Raw genomic sequence first — 18,428 nt, forward strand, 5'->3', positions numbered from 1 at the left:
CTGCTTCCACATTATTTCCTGATTACTTCCTCAGCATAGCTGGCCAGAGCCACAGCAAGACGATGCACAGAACTCGGATAGGACAACATACATACACCCATACTTAAATTAGCCTCAAACCAGAACCTTTCTATGCCTTTCCCACACAGCAACTAGCTTGTTTTTTGGTGGTGGGGATCACGGATATTTTGTGGTGCATTAGCATTCGGCCTGCAGGGTGGAAAGCTGGCTCAGCAGCCAAGAGCACTTGTTCTTCTTGCAAAGGACTCGGGTTCTATTTCCACAAGGATGTTCACTACTTCCTCATCAGTAGGGACAGATGTGCACAGACATACACACAAAATAATGAATCTTTAAAAATTTCTGTATGCATTTCACAGTATGGGCTGCACTCACCCACCTCACTGGGTGCTACTCATCTTATCCCTACATCATATCTGATGCACTATCCTACATCACAGACACTTTCTACCATCTTGGTGACTGCCTTTCATAATGCCATTGCTTTTCTTTGTAATTCTGTTTTATTTTAGATACTTAAAAGCACTCTCAAAGAGTCAATGGATTTGAAATTGCAAAAGGCACCCATGGCACAAAAAAGTAGGAAGCCCTGGATAGCATTCCTTTCTGTGCATAGTGCTTGCTGCATGTGTACGTGTGCTGGGGGTAGGGGGAGGAGGAGGATGGAGTCCCCAGTATTTTCACCTAATTATTCTCACTCAGTTGCCTTCTAAGATTTGGCTTTGGTTAGTGTCACTTGCAATTTCTTTTTAATTTTCAAGTGAAAAAGTTTGCTTACTCAACAGCAGTAGTCTCATGTCTGTTCATTCGCCCTTTTTTCTAAAAGAAAAAGGAATCCATTCCTGGCTCCTCTTTTCAGTAATTAGGCTCTCCACTCTCCAAAGCATGTACTTGGCAAAGGGCTGATCAATCAACTGTCTATCCCGCCTCTTTCCCAGATGTTTATTATCGATTCTTGCTTTCCCTTTACTCTTTGTGTGACTGGCATTGTTTATTCTTCTTTTATGTAAACATATGGACATCTGCCTACCTAGACTTGAGTTGATGGAGAGCTTAGGGTGGTGCCACCATTTGGGGTAGAGCTTGGTAAAAGAGGCACCTATGTCTTCCAGCCTCATTTTCCCTATCTGTAAAATGGTGATGATGCTATTTCCATGCCATGTTCATAGGAGTATGACAATAATTAAAAGGAGCCTGTAGCACTCAGCATGGTGGGACATACTCTGCGAATAGCAAACATTTGCAACAAACATTGTGCCCAAGGCCTGAGGATATGCAACTGACAGCAAGAGACAAACCCCTCGGGACTGCATATTCTACTGGAGAAAAGAAGGAAGGAACACCCAACCAATATTAGGTATGCCAGGTGGTCTGGCTTCTTTCCTCTTGCAGTAGCAAAACATTCTGACCATCAGCAACTTGAGGACAAAGTTTATTTCCTCTTATACCTCAAATACCAGTCCGTTACTGAGAAGCTAAAAAACTTAAGCAGGAAGTAAAGCAGAAAGGCAGAAAGGAAAGCTGCTTACTGGTTTTCTGACTGGCTCTTGCTCAGCCATCTAGAGACAGTGCTGACTCAGCAGGCTGGGTCTTCCCATATCATTCATCAGTCAAGACAATTTTTCACAGAAATGGTCAAAAGCCAGTCTGTCTCAGGCAATTCTTCAACTGAGGGTCCCTTGTCCTAGGTGACTCTAGGTCATGTCAAGTTGACAATAAAAACTGATCAAGACACCAGGTTGAAATAAAATAAAGCAGGTGGAGGCACACAGAGAAGAGGTGTTATTTATGTGAGTGGTCTGACAGGCCCCACGAGCTGGGGGTGAGCAGCCCCAACATCGTGATATGAAAGAAGAGCATCCTGGCAGAGGGGACAGCATGTGCAAGAGCCCTGAGGTCTGAGTGGCTTCACTGACCTCCAGAACAAGCTCCGAGGTTCCGTGGTCAAAGTTCACTCTTCATAAGGTTACTGTGTGGTGGTTTCAGGAATGGCCCCCCTAGACTAGTGTGTGTGAATGCTTGGCCCACAGGAAGTAGCACAGTTAGGAGGTATGATCTTTTGCTTGCTGCTGTGTATGCTTGTGGTAAGAGCCAGGCAAGCTCTGAAATAGTCTCAAGAAACAGCAAGCCCACACACCTCAGTGGTTAAGTGGTTAAAGTGCCTGCCACACAGCATGGGGACCTGAGTCTGGATGTCCAAACTGCACGTTTAGCCAGATGCTGCAGTGCACACCTGCAATGGCCGAGCTCCCATGGACTTGCAGCAGGTGCTACAGCAGAGACTGAGCCTGTCTCAATCAGGGGGAAGCTGAAGTGACCTCAATGTTGTCCTCTGACCTCCAAACATGACACAGCCCATGCTCACTGATGAAAACACATGTGCACACACATACACACAAACACCAGTTTTTTTAAAGTGAGCATACCACCTTCTAGCTAACCGAGCTACTGCACCCATCATGTGGCCTGGCTCACAGGCTGTAGGACATCCATGTGGGCTACAGAAAGTCACCACCTCGGAACTGTTCATGAATCTGTCTGATATGGTACCTTCTGATTCAAATACCAGTTCACATCTGAAGGAAGGGTGGAAATACAGTTGTATTTTTTTTAGGTGACAGAGTCACATTTCATCACTGTTAATAATTATTTTCTTTTTTTAAAAAGTAAAAGACTACTTTAAAAACAAAACCAGAAAAAACGAGGGCACGTATGACATGAAAGAAGAAAAGAGACTGAAGGAGGTTGCCAGAGGATGGGGACAAGAGGTGGGAAGACTGAGGGAGGAGAGTGTACTAAAACTCACTTCGTTCAAAAATGTTTTAATCTAATGTCTTGTATGCTAATGACAAAACTGCAATAAAATAAGTAAAAGGGAACATATATCCAAGTAACAGAGTCATGGCTGAAGACAGGGAATACTGACCACTCCACTGTACTCTTGACACGTTTACATATGTGGATTCATTTCATACAAGCACATATCACCCATATTTATGCCACTAACAATACGGACATCTATACAGTCTGCCCTCGATAACTGCAGGCAGCACCCACAGGGTTAAGTGACTAAAGATCAAAAGTATTTTATAAAAATTGTGCTTGTGCTGAATATGTATAGACATTTTTTGCCATTACTTCTTAAACAATGCTATCTACATAGCTTTTACATTCATCAGGTAGTGTAACTAGGGATGGTTTAAAGCAGATGGAAGATTGCCGAAGTTGCGTAGGAATATGCTATTTTATATAAAATACATGGACTTGAGTACTCATGAAGTTTAGTATTACGGAAAGTTGTGAAACAAATTCTAGATATGGAGAGATGATGTATAAATTTATGTATTCATTTTATGCATACATATTACAATATATAGGAATACACATACATTACACATGCATATTATATACCCATGTACATATTTATTATAACATACAAACATGTACTGGTATATGTGAGTATAATAAAATATCTTGGTTCTTGGCAGATCCACATTCCAGTCAGTGTTTTCCTACCTCACACAGAGACACAAATCAACTCAGGATAGAATTACATTAGCTGGAGAAATGGCTCAGTGGTTAAGAGCACTGCCTGTTCTTCCGGAGGACCTGAGTTCAATTCCCAACACCCACATGGCAGTTTACAACTGACTGTAATCCAGCTCCAAGTGACTTGACACACTTACACAGACATATATGCAGGCAAAACACCAATGCACATAAAACAAATAAATCATTTTTAAAAAGAGAACTACATTAGTAAGCTCTAGTGTTCTTCAAAAGACACCATCTCCATCACATGCTGATGGTCCCCTTCGACAGAGCCTGTGGTCTTGACACCCCTAAGGTCAATGAACTTGGTTTGTAGATCACTACCAGCCCACTTGTGGACCCTGAAAAGGCTCTTCTTGACCACCTTTCCCACTTGTAACACTCCAGAAGCAAGCAGGTAGTTTGTGTTAAACGTTAAGGAAACTTTTTGTTCCAGAGTTGAAAGGAAGATGAAGCCAGAATTGCCTGGAGACTATGACTAAAGCCATGGAGGGAACCTGAAGTTTCCAAGGCTTGCAGCTCTCTCTACCCATTCCCCTGCCTCACCCCCATTTACCATCTACCAAAACAACACAGGAGTTGAAGGGAGGCTGAAAAGTTAGAAAAGTTGCTGTTGAGTAGGTGAAGTGACCTTTTGTTCCACAGTGGTCCAGTGTGAACACATCTTCAGGGTACTTATGAAAGTAGACAGAGGTTACAGAAGGAAAAAAAGACACCAAGGACCAAAGCAGGATCCCAGCATAGCACAGCAGTTCAAACCTGTTCTAGATCTGTGGTATCCATCCCTCAGGCTGTTCTAGGAGTTGGTTAAATATGGATTCCTACAAGGCCTCGTGGTATATGCTTACAGTCCCATAATCCCCGTGCTCAGAAAGGTGAGGCAAGAATCCAGGTCAGCCTGAATCTTCAGCAACATTGCCTCTTCAGCAGGAAGGACTAAGAATGTGCATTGAAATAACCTCTAGATACTCCTATAAACAATTATTTCATCTGCTCTTAAAAACCAGACTAAGGTATGGAAGTGGACAATGATGTTCAGAGAAATCTGACTATTTTACATTATTTTGTAGACCATTTATCCATCCTTCAGCAATTTCAAGGTCATTAAAAAAATCTTGGTTCATCCCTTCTAGGCCTTTTGTAGTATCTGTTCTTTCTAATCAGTTTAAAATTCAGAGCCCATGATGGTGGTGACACAGCCTTTAGTCCTGGCACTACCGGGGCAGAAGCAGGTGGATCTCTGAATTATATAGGCCAGCCTTGCTTATACAGTCAGTGAATTGCAGGTCAGCTGGGACTACACAGTAAGACCCTGTCTCAAAACAAAACAAACAAACAACAAAAATCATAGTTCATTAGAAGTTCCATAGTCTTTCTTGCATTTGCTTCTGGATTTGTTTCTGCTCTGAGTAGAATAGAAATCAATAGTCCCCACAAGTCACGACAAATAAAAAGCTGCCAAGCCTCCTCCTGCGCTTTCTGGAGAGTGACAGTGCTGCTCTGCTCAGAATGACCAAGGTCATGAAATGCCTTGGTTTTTAAGAGCAGAGTGGGAGCAGTATGAAACCCACTGTGGCCACATTCTTCTAATTTTTTTCTGATTACTACTCAGAACTGTAGATAGACACTCACAATACATTCACAATATCACACAGCTGTTCTCTCAAGTTCCAAAACATTCTTATCACTTCCACAGGAAATGCACTAGTGTAGATCTTCCTTCTGCTTCCCAACCCATGGCAAACTTGCCTGCTTTCTCTCTCCCAGAAGTCATTGATTCTGGACATTACTGATAAATTGAATCATGTAATAGAGGGCATTTTGTGTCTTCCTGCCAGTTTTACTCTGTATATACTCCTAAAGAATTGGAAACAGATGTCCAAACAGAAAGTAGCCCATGAGCATTCACAGCAGGGCATTCTCAGGAGCACCCCAAGAAGGAAAAGCACATGGACCTGTCAGCTGAATGAATGAAAAAAAAATGAAGTATGTTGTGTTCATACAGTGAATGATTACTCTGCCAGTAAAGAGAAGGAAGCACTGGTTTGTAGCATGTTCTAGCATGGACACACACCAGGGAAAAGTACAAATGAAAGTGATCTCAGGCCACTGTGTTGTGTGGCCTACACATAGGAACTTCCTCACGTACTGCAGTGTCCAGCCATAAGCCCAAATATCCCATCCGATGCATTTCTCAGACCAGCAGCCCCCAGGAGAGGTGAGAGGCAGCGCTGGTCCCCATCACTGTCACAGCCTATCCCCTACTGCACAGCTGTCTCTGAAACTGCTCATACTGAGGCACAGTCAAAGCTAGGTGAACAGCGTGTGAATAAAACACAGCTTTCCCTAGGTCGTGTTGCTAACCCTGGCCTAGGGCAGCGGAGAGAAGGGGAGAATCATCTCAAACCACTGCAGTTCTGCAGCAGATCTTTCCTCACAACCAACATGTCCTCTCTCCACTTTGGAATACACTACCCAAGCCAACAAGGCACCATACATTTTTTGGTTTGTGTTTATTTGGACACTATATGCACCTAATTTGGTTTTATTAAAACAGATAAATGAAAGCCCCATGTTATCCTTCCTCCAAAGCATCTGACTGGGATGATTAGTCTGGAACCAATAGGAATTTGGCTGTTATTCCAAAAGTCTGTCTTAACACGCTGATAGGCTGACACAGACATGGATATTTACAAAGAACTCGACTCTTCACTTTCTTTCTGATTCTGGAGCGACCTAAGTTCTGCCCAGGTGGCAGGGCAAGGACTCTGGAGGCTGAGGGGGCTGTGGCTTACCGCTTCCATCAGGCCCTTCACTGTGGGCGATCTCAGCATCAGGGCGTCGAACACGTCATCACTCTCCTTTCGCACGTACAAAAGCACTGCAAGAGAAGTGGACAGCCAGCATGACTCCTGTCACATGGGAGTCTCAAGCTGACACCACCTGCTCTGCCAACAGGCCAATGACTACTGGGATGTACCAGCTCTGACACCTAGATCCACACTTTAGTTTCTCAAGAAAGGCACACAGTCTCCTCATGACTACTGTTCCCTGTGCTCATTCAGTGAATACCACTGAAGACTCCTGGGTGCCATAGGCTGTATATACCAAGAGCTGAGGTTGAGGCAGAGAGCTAATAGACCCCATTCTCTGCCTTTAGGGAGTTTATGGTCCATTAGGAGAGACAGGCAGGTACCAGATGACCTAGACACCATTGTGAGAGTCATAAAGAAAGAGCCAAAAAGAGGATGCTTTCCAGACAGCTCCTACCATCGTGAGGTGAGGGAGAAGGCTAAGATACTCAAGTATCTCTGAGTTGTGAAGAGCATAGAAGCACCAAATCTAGAAAGGAATGACACCAGGAGAAGAGAAGGTCAGGCAGACATTCTCCTGCACAGGCTTGGAAGGGTACCAGGGTACCAGGGTAGCACCTAGGACAGTCCAGGAAGAACTTAGGATGCAGAGAATCACAGATTTGGGTGCAAGTCCAGCTCAGCCCCTGCTGTGACCCTAATGACTTAATCTTTCCCTGTCTGGATAATCTGTGAAGTAGGACACTAGCATCCAGCACATAGGTGCCTGCTGCCAGTTCTGGGAAATAAGGTCCATGTGGTAGGCTTCATCTAGGCCCAGCACACAGAGAGGCTCAGTCTTCAACCTACAGAAGCAACCAGGAAGTAGGTGTGGCCCCTGTGCCCTCCAGCGAGGGCATAGCTTTTCCTTTCACTTCTCTGTAAGAGCTCTGAAATGGGGAGTGTGCAGGCTAAGATGGGCAGGCACTGCCGATCTCAGCAATATAAATGGACCTCGGGAGGCTAAGATGCACCTGTGGGGTCCCACAAACATGGTCACCCTTGCTTCTGCTTCCCCTGACCACTGAGTCCTCCTCCTGTGCCCACCACTCCAGCAATCATGCTGAAAGGGCAGCTCCCAGAAAACAAAAACAAACAAAACAAACAAACAAACAAAAAACTGGCCACTGTCATTCAGGTGCAGTCCGGCATTCCAGAGGGCTACTCTTTTTATCCTCTGGCAGCAGCGTAACTTCCCACCCAAGGGAAGAAAAAGCTGAAACCCCTCATCTGTCCACACTAGGGAAAACTGCCCCAGGCAAAAACAATAACAGCAAAACACTGGTGAGCCTACATCTCAACTATCATCTTAAATCCACCTAGCTACCATCACCATCAGCAGAAAAACAAAAGCAGGACTGGGAAATGAAATCAGTCAAATCCAAACTCCATGTCTCCCCTCCCCCTCCATCCCAAAGGCTTTCTTAAAGCTGTGCATATAAAGGCCACATTGACAGGGGTTCTGCCCAAACTCCCTTCTGTGGCCTGTGAATGTTCAGGTAGATTGTGGTGACTGTGGTAACGGGAGGAGAGGCAGAGGAAGGAGAGAGGCAGACTTGGGCACTGGTGCCTTCTTTATCAAACATCAAAACAGAAGTGCCGAGTAAATGTGCAGACTGACTGCATTTCCTACAAGTTTACAACTTTAGTCCCTTGAAGCAATCCTGCATCACTTCCATGTCAGTTAAGCTGCCTAGAACCCAAAGGCTATCAGAAAAGGAGGCAATGTGAACAGTGTGAGAAAAATACTTAGAATGCGGACCCTGGCTACATCCAGATAAGGAAGAGTAAACTCAAGAGGAAGACATACTGGCAGCTATTACTTGATGGAAATTCTGTAACTTCTTGAAGCTCTCAACAACAGAAAGAGAGGGAAAGAGCAACTTCCATCAGGATGACCCTAGAGAGATTACATTCTATTAAAATTAGCACTACTAATAAATAGCCTCAGCTTGAACCATTGCTTTTCCTGTTGCTCAGGGGTGGCTGGTAAGAGCTCAGGTGCTTCATTTTGTTCTGTTTTGTTGAGCAGGTGGGGCAGTCTCAGCCTTCCCCTGTCAGGCTTACTGACAGCTAGCCTAGAGGCCATACTGGGCTCCAGACCGTTAGAGGGCTTGCCCACAGAGCCAGTTTTCATTAGATTTATTCTGGGGTGTACCAATGGCAACAATCCTGCCAACCACAACAGGAACCAGCACTGAACATCCCAGACATCACACAGCCAAAGGCAGGCAGCCTCTTGTGGAGCCCCAAAATGACTCTGACCCAGTTACCCTGACAAGTGGCTGCAAAGGAAAAACAACCTGTAACGATGGCTTTGCTGTTAACTGTCACCATTCTTCTTGAGCGACTTCTGACAAGTAGGAGCTGCCACTAACCCTCAATACCCGAGCCAAGCACCTGCTCAGAGCAAGGGGCCCAGTGATGTCTCCATCCTTCTCCAAAGAGAAGCTCTTGGAGGTAGCGTGGAGGTGGTTCTTACTGCTGGTAGGTTACAGCGTCCTCTGTGTCTGAATTCAAAGTTTCAGAAGCCATACCTTAACTTTTACTTATAGGCCAATACAATTTGTAGTGGCAATTTTGGTGGCAATTTCACAAGCTTTGAAAAATAGTTATTGGACCAGCTACCAGGCTGTAAATATAATTCCACACACCAGTGTGACTCCTGGTTTCCCTATGACTCTGCCCTATTCCTAAGTAAAGTCAGGGAGGAAAAGACACCAAGGAATGGAGGTGAAAACAAGTGATGGTGAACTGGGAGCCACCATCTCATATGGGCGTGCCCAACCTGTTGTTTTTAATTATTTTATCTATTGAATATCTCTGAATCACTGGTTCATGAGACGCACTCACAGAGCCAATGTCCTCTGAACTATGTATTTCCCTGCTGGAGGAGTTGGGAGCCACATAACCGTTCCTCCAAGGCCTGTAATGGAAAAGCCTGTAACCTCCCATATGAGGGAAACCCCACCAGGATTGGGAATGGTTCAGTCTCAGGGAGTGAGTTCTTGACAAGACACTCCCTAACCTTCACACCAGTGGCACACAGGAAGGAGAGATACCTCGCTTTACGTTTTCTTCTTTAATCTGCTTAGACGGTGTCAGACCAAACTCCTCTTCCATGGGCCTGAACATCCATTTAACAAGGACGCTGCTGCTGGAGAAGACAGGCAGAAATGGTTAAATACATCAGAGAGTGTCACACCACAGGGTACTGACCTGTCCTCCCCTGCAGGCTCTACACCACCATCCCACTGAGGGAGAAAGATGGAGCCACAAAAGGGAGGTTGCTGAGCCTGCCTCTCCTTTTCTGTTCAGAAGGTCAGGACCACGGAAAAGCTGATGGCACCCAAGTTGCAGCAGCCTCTCACATCCACGGTGAGCTCCCGACAGGAGACAACACAGGCCACTTCAACAGACCTCTCTTGAAGACTATCCTGGCTTCCTACAGTTCTCCCTTTCCTGGTTGCCACAGTGAAGGTTCAACCCACTCCACTGAGACCAGAACATTCTCTCTGGAGTCAGTTCTGCATTTGCTTTCAAAGTTCTTATGCTTTCCAGACAGACTAAGGGAATTAGAAGAGAAATCAGAAAAGTGGAGATTTACAATTCTTTAGTCTCAGGCGTAGATGCAGACTTGTAGAAAATGATCATTTCTCTGAAGACTAGCCCATGAGGCAGTGTCTAGCAATCACTTAGCAGAATGGTTAAGACAGGACTTCAGCAGTCAGACCACCTCGATGGATTTAAAATCCCTGCTTTGTAGTTTATTACTGTACAAATTTGGCATGTTGCTCAACTTCCCTGCTCCTCAGTCTCCTAAAAGGAGACTGTTGACTTAGAAATGATAATATTTGAGGAACTAGAAGTATTAATTACACCAAATTGATCAGTATACACTATTTACACTGTCAAGTGATCGTACCACACCAGATAAATAAGTACAAATATTATGTGCAAATAAAAATTAATTACTTTAATACAATTTAAAAGGAGGCTGGGGAGGTGGTTCAGCAATAAAGGCTGTACACTGCTCTTGCAGAGGACCAGAGTTAGGTTCCTAGCACCATGGCAGGGGGCTAAGCTTTCTGTCCTCCAGCTCCGAGGGATCCAATGCATCTGACCTCCACTAACACCTGCACATGCGTGTACATACCCACATGCAATGCACACATGGTTTAAAAAATAATAAAAATGCTAAATTTACAGGAGGCTCTCTACAGGAGGCTCCCAGGAGAATTCCATGAGTGTCGGGGACTGAGGGGAAGCACCACCAAAGTACTAGATGAAGACAATGAAGATGCTGATGATCACAGGCTGAGGGCAAGAACAGAGAAGACTAGATTTTCCACCCAGAGCAAACAGCTCGCTACCTCCTGGTCTCACATAGGAGATGGACACAGTAATTAACCCCAGTCCTGCGGGTAACACAAAACTGTGACTCCTGCCTGAGTGAGCTTCCTGCCACCAGAGAGCCATTCAACACTTCCCAAGTCGGTTTGGTAGGGACCCAGCTTATAAAAGCACATGCACACTACCTGGGACAGTCTGAAAACATTCCTATCCATGTTGGAAGCTTATATCACTAAAACCAACAGTACTTAATTTACCTCCAAAGGGAGCATCAGCCAACTGAGTTTCTTAACACACATCTCCGCCTTGCTCCTGAGCACTCTGAGGCAGCTGAATAAGAACAATCTTAGCCCTTGTGTCCACAATGACAGAAGGCTCAAATGTGTTATCAGCCTTCCACACTGTGATTCAGCTAATAGGAAAAAAGGCTATTCGCATGTGCCACCTTCAAGGGAACCATCTCATGAAAGAGCTACCCAAGAAATCTGAGATGCTTTTGAGGATAGCCTATCAAGAGCCATCTTATTTTATTTCCTCTATGTCAAACAGTAGAAACAGCTAAGGAAAAAACTACGACTCAGGTCTCACCTGAAGGCAGTAAAGAACTTTTAGGACACTGCTGCCTCTGCCTTGCCCTTGCTGCTTTGTCATAAAAGCAGGCATGATACTGTCTCCTCTTGGAACTGACCAAGAACTTAGAACTGTAATAGTAGTGACCATGAACTAGTGACCATGAACTTAGAACTAGAAGATTAAAAAAAAAATCCATACACATAGCAGCCAGGCACCATTAGGTTAATAACTGGTAAATTGCCTGAAATGTTATCAGATACCTTCTCATGCTGTGTGAGTCAAGCTGCTTCACAAAGTAAGATTCATTTATATTTTTCCAGTTCAGTTGACTTTTGAGAACAACTTAATCCAAGCCACAGCAGGCTTTGTCATTAAAATAGTATCTCAGATAAACCACATTTCTCTTGGGAGGCCAAATACTTTCAAATCTATAAACCCAGTAGGAGTCAGTAAGTTTTATATGTTATGAATCCAGTAGTTTCATTTATTTTTCAAAGCAAAACCAAACAAGGCAGCTATGACTTGCCCGCATTCTAATGAGAAGAATGCAGGCTGAAGGCCTTCTTGTACCCAGCTCAGTGACACTATATAATCATTTTCAAAGGATCAGAGAGCAACAGAGCAGAGCTTTCCCTGACATCATCTCCATCACGAGGCCATCAGTTAGAAAAACCCAGGGCCAGCAGCACACTCAGCCATAGGCTTGTGGGGTTAATCACAAGGAAAACAAGACCCTTGGAAGCAACAAACAATATTAAGATTCATCCAAAAAATCCTGAGAAATGTTAGGTCTGATGCAAGAGCAAGGATGGAGAGGGCTACAAAGCTACCAGGACTTATGGTGAAACTTCTGGAGAGCACAAGGCACAGACACGCTCTGCGGGGTATTCTCCAGCCTCTTTAACTACCGCAAACAGTGAAGCTAACTCAAAATCACAAGCTTGGCCTGATCCATCGTCCTGATGGCTGCTGTGACAATGCCACTGAAGTCACTACCTCCTCTGGGCTAGATGAGCACACACGGTGTCCTCAGAGCTCTGAGATCTGTCTGCCCTGCCAGGAGAGCTCATGAGATGAAACAAGGTTAGGCCTTGGTAAAGACCAGAAAGCTTACACAATAGGATATGCCCAGCCCCCACCCCTGTGCCTTCCCCTCAGCCATGCATGGGTCTAGAATTGAGGAAATGGGGCAATGGAGGCACATTGGTGAGTGCTGGGAATTATGGGTAGGCACTGGCTCAACCTGTGCTTCTATCATGTACCAGCTAGACAACTTTGAAGAAGTTTCCTAATTTCTCAAGGCCTTTTTCCTCACTGTTAATGGCAGATAATAGGAAATCTAGGAGATTTCCTATTATGAAAAGAATACGCATAAAAGCATTCAGAACCTAGCCAAGGTATCCAGGGAGTGCTATTACTTTAACATATAGCAATAGCCAAGGACCCAGCATGCATTAACACAGAGGCACTAACCTGCCCACATTGCTCAATCAGAGATGTATGGAATTACAGTACATGGCTGTCCTTGGAATGGATGACTACGCAACAACACAGGCAATTCTTATGGAGAGACCAGTGGAGTTACAGGTAGGTCACTGGCCACTTAGCTTACAAAAGACAGGCTGATGGGTCTGCACAATCACTTCACACTCCCTGTGAACTTTATCTCAGGAATACCACTAAGCAAAATGCCAAATGCTGGGGATGTAAGAGAGAGAGCCTTCTACAGCACCCTCAGTATAGACCTGAGGACATGGAGGTTAGGGACAGGAAGGCTGGATGAGGCTTCATGTGGATAAACAACAGTCCAGAGGATGGACTTGGCTTCCTGAGCTCAAGCCAACATTCTTTTCATGACGCCATGCTGTCTCTTTATAAAATATGTGATTTAAAGATTAGAATTCATAGGTCTAATCACTTGTTTGTTCCAACCAACTGAAATTTGATTATTTCTTTTTTTTTCAATGCAGTTTATTCAGAAACCTTGAACAATCCTCGGACCCTGGGGAAAGCCAGCCCACAGCTTAAATAGCCTCTGGGTAGCCAACCCAGGCGTGCCACGTGGGCAATGCAGATAGGTCTACATACATGGAAGCAAGCCAGATCTTCAGCCTTAGCCAAATGTGAAATTGTTCGTGACAGAGAGCACTCACCATCGGGAAGGTGGAAGGCGGAAACCAGCTCCATCTTTAAGGCATAGCATTCCGCAGCTCTCTACAGTTCCCCCTTTTTGTTTTAGACGCATCAGGCAAGAGTAGAGGTCTGATCTCTGATATTAGAAATAAATTGGGACTTTGTACTGATGTTCATTTAGGTGTCATCCACCCAAAGAGCATCACACCCGACTGATACCTTTTTCTCAGAGGCGGGACCTGGGGCATCAACCCGCATGCAACCAGACATGCTCTTCTCTGGGTCCAAAGCGGCTGACCCTGAGTGCAGTGCTTAGCCTCGCATCCTGAGCATAACATTTTAGCTTTTTATGGTATCCAACCATGCTTGGGGAGAATGTCCTGCTTCAATGGCTGTAAAGGTCTGAATGATCAAGGCTGCATCACACTATTGTGAGACTCTAATCTTGCATATATACCACAGGCAAACCAAGGAGACCAACACCAGAAGGCCTGCTAACGCTCCCATGCTCGCCCATTCCTTCAGATGATTCATGGCTGCAGCAATCCATGATAATAATCCTGTGGCTAGTCCTGCGTCCACTCTGGTAGAATTTACTGTGACAATGGCCACTCTCAGCTGCTCCATCGTAGTATCGAATTCTCCAGTCCAATTACCTAAAATATAGCTCGACAATTGTTTAGACAGATTTGCAGCACAGGAAAAATTCTCATGTTATATGCTAGTGACTCAAAGTCCAGCATATTTTCATTGACAGCCAAGTTGAGCGATTTGCCATAGGGTATCAATTTGCTCCTGCACGAGGTCGATCCTCTGATTGAACACCATCAAGCTTCCTTTTAGTTGAACATTAATTCCTTTATGTACAACTAAGGCATGAGCTACATTGGCTAAATGATTGTTCAGGGTCTGAACAGTCTGCCCAGTATGACTCATGGCTAATGCCCCGGTGGTAGCTCCAACAGCCGCCAATGAGATGGTAGTAACAATGGTGGCTGTAGTTCCAAGATCCCTTTTCTGTCTGAAGAGAGTCATAGCGTGAGGGGCATCAACGGGGACAGGCACCCAGCGAGGCATGCGAGTAACCAGGGCATACCTAAATTTACTAGCATTCCAGCATTGGGCAAAAAAGCAAGTATCATCACCACAATTACTTGGCTCTATCTGGCTAATAATGAATAAAAATGGGGGTTATAGACAAACAGGTGTGGGCTTATAGGAAATATTATGAGAAGCCTTAACCCCCTCGTTGGAACATCCTGCGTCAGTTCTAGAACTAGCAGTGGTGGTGTCCGAGGTCTGAGTAGGTTCAGGAGACCATTGCCCCCAGGGGCGAGACGTGCTCCATGCCAATTGACTAACTCCATGTTTTCCTCCACTTTTGAAAGTCATTTAAGGTTCTTAAATTATTTTTTTCCCTTTTTTTAAAATTTTTCATCAATTATACTTTATTCATTCTGCATCCCCCCATAAGCCCCTCCCTCGTCCCCTCCCAATCCCACCCTCCCTCCTCCCTCTGCTTGCATGCCACTCCCCAAGTCCACTAATAGGGGAGGTTCTCCTCTCCTTTCTGATCTTAGTCTGTCAGTTCACATCAAAAGTGGCTGCATTGTCCTCTACTATGGCCTGGTAAGGCTGCTCCCCCCCAGAGGGAGGTGATCAAAGAGCAGGCCAATCACATTATGTCAGAGGCAGTCCCTCTTCACATTACTATGTAACCCAATTGGACTCTGAACTGCCCTGGGCTACATCTGTGCAGGGGTTCTGGGTTATCTCCATAAATAGTCCTTGGTTGGAGTATGAGTCTCTGGGAAGTTCCCTGTGTTCAAATTTTCCTGTTCTGTTGCTCTCCTTGTGGAGACCCTGTCCTCTCCAGCTCTTACTATTTCCCAGTTCTTACCTAAAATTCCATTCACTCTGCCCAACAGTTGCCCATCAGGCTCAGCATCTGCTTTGATAGTCTGAAGGGCAGAGGCTTTCAGAGGCCCTCTGTGGTAGGTTCCTAGGTTGTTTCCTGTTTTCTTCTTCTTCTGATGTCCATCCTCTTTGCCTTTCCGGATGGGGATTGGAGAGGTTGTGGAGAAAGGGGAACCCTTCTCCACTGCTGGTGGGAATGTAAACTTGTACAACCACTCTGGAAATCAATCTGGCGCTTTCTCAGACAACTAGGAATGGCGCTTCCTCAAGATCCAGCCACTACTGGGCATATATCCAAAAGAGGCTCAAGTACACAAAAAGGACATTTGCTCAACCATGTTTGTAGAAGCTTTATTTGTAATAGCCAGAAGCTGGAAACAACCCAGATGCCCCTCAACTGAAGAATGGATGCAGAAATTGTGGTACATCTACACAATGGAATATTACTCAGCAATGAAAAATAAGGAAATCATGAAATCCGCAGGTAAATGGTGGGATCTGGAAAGGATCATCCTGAGTGAGTTGTCCCAGAAGCAAAAAGACACACATGGTATATACTCACTCATATAGACATACAACATAGGACAAACCCACTAAAACCTGTGCATCTAAAGAAACTAAGCAAGAGAGAGGACCCTAACTAAAATTTGATTATTTCTGTCCCAAGATAAAAAGAACAAACTACCCATTTCTGTTTTTGAAATGGGAGTTTTTATTTTCTAGACAGACTGGGCTAGCCAAAACGTTTGATCCTCCTGCCTCAGATCCCTGATTTCTGGGACTAGAGGCATGAGCCACTATGCTTGTCTTTCTAATCAATACTTAAAGGATTTACAACTGATTTTAGAGATTTGGTCCTGGACGAGTTCCAGTCCTAAGCAGCCTGGGGGTTATTTAATTTAATTCCTTTGAAAGTGTCTTCCTCTGAGACGGAAGGTGGCAAACTTTGTCTGAAAAGGGCCCAGCAGCAAAGGTTTTTCAGATTCTTACTGTAACACTCAATTCTGCTGCTGTATCACCAAAGAAACCATAGAGAACACATGAAGGAACTAATACAGCTGTGTTCCAGAAAAACATTCCTTGCAGAGGCTCGGGTGTACTTCATATCACTGATCATGTAATGCCAGTCTTCACTGGAGGTTTTTAAACTATTGAAACCATCTTAGTCTGTAGACCATTCAAAATGGGTGATTGAGGCTATGTGGCGTACACACCTTTAATCCCAGCACTCAGGAGGAAGATCTCTGTGAGCCAGCCTGGCCTACATGGTGTGTTCCAGGCAGCTAGGGCTACAGACTGAGACCCTGCCCACTCCCACCACCACCAAAAGAAGATCTGGCCCTTGGTCTGTCACTTGAAAACTTCTGCTTCAGGAATAAAGCCAGCAATATCAGCTATACTTCCTTCACCAATTATGAAGTGTCTTACATAGGAATGGGAAAGTTTGACTACGGTTTGTAGGAAATTTATCTTGGGATGTTAGGTATACACAACTAATGCAAACAATAAGCATAAAATACGTATTAAGGAATGAATGTGGTTTTAGCCTGCTTTAAGAGAAAAATATAGCATTCGGCTTATAAGAGAGTTCCCAACATAATCTGCAATTCAGGAGGTTCTAAACACATGTATTCAGAAAACAAAAGCAAATAAAAAGAAAACAAAACCAACTTAGTGGTCAGGCTGGAGAACTATGAGGTTAAAAGCACTGGCTGCTCTTCCAGAGGACCTGGGTTTAATTCCCAGCATCCATAGCACAGTTCATAATCATCTGTAACTCCAGTTCCAGGGATTCAATGTCATTTTCTGGCCTTCATGGGCAATGCAACTGGTACACAAACCTACACAGAGGCAAAATGCTCCTTTTTTGCTGTTGTTGTATAAATTTAGTAGTCTCCCATGAGAGGAATTAAGATATTAAAAGATAAAATTATATTTTAACTAAGAACAGTTTCAGGGAAGAACAGAAGTTTGAATGTTGAGGGTGGAAAAGGCTTATCCAGAGAGCAGAGCAGGAGTGAATGGACAGAAGTTGAACACTGTTATCAGAGAGAACGTGCTATGATAATCTCAACTGTTAACCAATATGAAATGAGAGACCCTAAGAAGATTTGTAAAACACACTCTTGGGTATGTTTGTCAGGATGTTTCCAAAAAGAATTAATTAACCAGAGAAGATCATACTAAACATAGGCAGTGTCATTCAAGAGACTGGAAGCCTAAATGACATTCTCTAACTGGCAGAGGCCACAGAGGAACAGCTCTGGCATCTGCCCCTGCCTCTGCCCTATGTTGTTCCAAAAGAATAAGCCAAAGTACAGTTTTCCTCCTTTAAACTCTAAAAGCTGAAACCACCCAGCTCTTAGAAATAATATAATGAGCTTCCTCATATGCAGAGAGCATTCGTCACTGGCAATATTCAAATAGAAGGCAGCTCAACACCTACCCCGTGAGAATGTGCTACCAACATTACTGTGTCCTAGAAGAGTCATCTCGTGACCTTAAAACAGCCCTTTCATACCTGCAAGCTTCTGGGTATATAAAATGAGTGAAGGAAAGAAACTACACTGAAGAGTTAGCTGCCCCTAAACATTTATAGGTGGGCATATATTCTCTGCAAAGATGGGGCCAGAGAGACACATCTGGAAGATACAGAAGACAACTTCCTACCCCAAACCCACAGGGCAGTGAACAGGTTCTCAACCTACTCAGGCCCCATTCAACACCTTGAGTAAGGCTTCAGGAGCTGTTTGTGTCTCGGGCAGTTTTGAAAGCAGGAAAGGCTTTTACACTCTCAACCAGATCTTGTGCTGAGATGAAACGATGGGAAGCAAGAGCTATCAGAAAGATTTCAACAAACAGTGTACTAGAAGGGATGGGCCACATTTGCAAAATTACCATTTAGTCAAAGGCAGATCACAGGGAGAAAGGGAAGGCACAGAAGATGGGATTGCAGGAAAAGGTGACCACCTGTTGCCCCTCTCTCCGTTCTAGGTCACAGCACACGGGAAGTTCCCATCTCCTGCC

At 44.5% G+C, this 18,428-nt stretch overlaps 1 pseudogene; it reads right to left on the reverse strand.

Annotated features, from left to right (window-relative positions):
* Positions 1-18,428, reverse strand: part of LOC132648259 (grainyhead-like protein 2 homolog) — a 58,028-nt pseudogene that overhangs the window by 5,218 nt on the left and 34,382 nt on the right.

The sequence above is a fragment of the Meriones unguiculatus genome, chromosome 16, assembly GCF_030254825.1.
Source record: "Meriones unguiculatus strain TT.TT164.6M chromosome 16, Bangor_MerUng_6.1, whole genome shotgun sequence".
Taxonomy (NCBI): domain Eukaryota; kingdom Metazoa; phylum Chordata; class Mammalia; order Rodentia; family Muridae; genus Meriones; species Meriones unguiculatus.